This window comes from Vigna unguiculata, unplaced genomic scaffold (assembly GCF_004118075.2).
Source record: "Vigna unguiculata cultivar IT97K-499-35 unplaced genomic scaffold, ASM411807v1 contig_5, whole genome shotgun sequence".
Taxonomy (NCBI): Eukaryota; Viridiplantae; Streptophyta; class Magnoliopsida; order Fabales; family Fabaceae; genus Vigna; species Vigna unguiculata.
In genome coordinates this window covers 1978735-1981305 of record NW_021011213.1, presented here as the reverse complement: position 1 = coordinate 1981305, position 2571 = coordinate 1978735, and the positions used below count along the sequence as shown (strand labels likewise).

Here is a 2571-nt window from a genome sequence, read left to right as displayed (position 1 = left end):
TTTAAAATTACTTTTTAAACCTTATTTTATAACAAATTTTAAATTTTATCTATTAATTATTTTTGTAAGAATAATTTGAACATACATCTTTTTATATCATTTTCATAATTAAGCTGAAAAATAAATTGTGGACATAATTGTAATCTTGATATCACCCTCAAATCAAGACATAACAGAGATGATTTAAAAATACAAGAATTTTCCTCTTCCTTCCCCTCCCTTTGTCAAGGTTGATTGGAGGGAGAGAAAGGATGACATCAAGTGGAGTAGAGTGTGAAGTTTGTGTTGTTCACTTTTAGTGGATTAAAGGTGTAAGTGGCTTGATTTAGAGTAAAGTTTGTTGAGGTGTGTGAGTGATTTCATGGATGTGATAGATTAAAAGTTATATTTAAATCAAGAAAAAACAAGATTACATAATTGTACATTATTTTAAAAGTAATTAAAAATTATCATTATATAAGATTGATTTATCGTAGAAAATATATGAAAATATATAAATGAAAATATTGTAAGCCTTTTTTTTCAGTGTTAAGAAGCTGTGGGCCTGGTCCCTTCGTAGGCCCAAGGGCAACCCTTCAGTAGGACCCTATACCCTTCCAACTCACTCATTCTTCACCCTTCTGTTTTCCAGAGCTGCCCTCTTCCCCAAACCCTCTATCCTTCAGCAAGGCTCTGCTAGGGCACAGTCCTCTTCCATCCTGAGGTAGCAAAGATCGACCCTATACTTCCTGGTAAGTCGAACTCTTGAGCATTTGGTCTACTTTCTTTCCCTTTTCCCGCTGTTTGAGCATGTTGGTCAGTTAGGGTTCCGTTTATTTACCCCGTTCTGTGCTGATTTCCATGTTTCAGCTCACTGCTCTAGCCCTTGGAGCTGAAATACTTCTTAGTTGCGGGTCTATTTCGTTTTAGCATCTAAGCGAGGTAAGGGAAGCTAGGTTCTTTTCGCGTTTTTGAAATATGTGGTTTGTTTTCGTTTCTGTTTTATGCTTAAATGATTGGAAAATGTTAGTTTTGGTATATTTCTGAGTTAGGGGTTCAAATATTCATGAAACTGTGATGTTTGACGTCTTTTTCGTATTCTGATGCGTCGCACAGTCGCTGGGCGAGTTCCTTGACTCGCTGGGCGACTGGGTATTTTTCTGATATGCGCAGTTTTAGTAAAATTGAATTTTCTGACTCATTAACCGTTGGATTGAGCTCAAAGTTTGACATTTGGTTCACAACATGCTATTTTATGGTTTGACCGGTTGGATCGTCAATTAGATATCTGTAGCTTGAGAAATGTGTCACGCATTACTGCAATGATTTTGGTTTTATGATAATAAATTTTCTTTGGAATTTTGGTGTAAGAGTTATGGTTGTGGGTTATGCTTGATTGTATGGAATTGCAGGTACTTAAATTTTGGCACACATTTATTTGGGATGAATACTATTTTGTGATATATGTATGTCTTGGTATGCATTTATAAAGTATGAGATGAATGATAGCATGAGTAATGTATGAAGTTGTGTTTGGATGGTTGATAATGAGCATGAGAAATAAATGTTGAGGTTGCAAGTGGTGGTTATGTGATATGAGCCATGAGGTTGGTGTGAAATAGGCGTAATTCCATGAGTCTCGTGGGGAGACTTTATGGTGGCGTGTAGTGTATATATTAAGATAAGGATTCAAGTAAGGATTGCATCCCGAAACTCTAAAGGGTCAGTGAGTCTCAAGTAGAGCAAACTGACCCAAGTGGTGAGAGTAGCGGGAGGCCCTAGTCTTTGGCAGGATAATGGCCTTAGACGTTTAAAGGCTAACCTTGTGTGTGGTAGGGTGAAACCCATTGGCAATGGCTCTACAGAGCAGTAGAGGCCACCACAAGTGCAAGCGTCGAGTGAATCCGATCTTAGTATATGTATCCGGATAATAGAGTCATAGTGTCTTGCTTGTTTGCCATAACATGATTTATGTGTCTCTGTGCTGTATGCCTGTGAATGTTTATGCACTTATTCTTTTACACTATGATAAGTTTCAAGTTACACTAGCTTACCCTTGCATTTTGTGTTGTTTCTGTTACGTTTTCTCTCTTGCGATGATCACCATTTGGTGGGAGCAGATGAGAGGGAGGTTCGTGATGGATCCGGGAGACGCAGCGGTGCGGCCTAGACTTCCCTGTCTGGATGTCTTAGGAATAGTTTCAGGGCCATGAGGCCTTTTGTATTAGTTGCCTTAGTGGCAACCTTTTTGCAAAACTGTTGCACCCCTTTTTAAATTTCCTTTTACTTAGGACAATGTGGTATGCCTAAGTTTCTTTTAAGTGACTCCGGATGACTGTACTAGTTATCCTTCTTACGTTTCATGTTTATTCGATTGGCTCTCGTTATCAAAATTTTATGACGCTTTATTTGGTAGATTAATCTATTAAAATGGGACGTCACAAATATCATATTTTAAATTAAAAGATAATGTAATAGAAAATTTTATAATTAAAAATTACTTTTTAAACCTTATTTTATAACAATTTTCAAATTTTCGTGAATAATTATTTTTGTAAAAATAATTTGAGAAGTCATATTTTTACATCATTT

At 36.5% G+C, this 2571-nt stretch overlaps 1 long non-coding RNA gene across 1 annotated transcript; it reads left to right on the top strand.

Moving 5' to 3' along the window:
- Window positions 1-582: 582 nt before the first annotated feature.
- On the top strand, window positions 583-2348 carry LOC114172240. The gene is made up of 3 exons (XR_003601963.1): window positions 583-731; window positions 850-921; window positions 2100-2348. It is a non-coding gene; the product is annotated as an uncharacterized LOC114172240 (long non-coding RNA).
- Window positions 2349-2571: the final 223 nt, after the last annotated feature.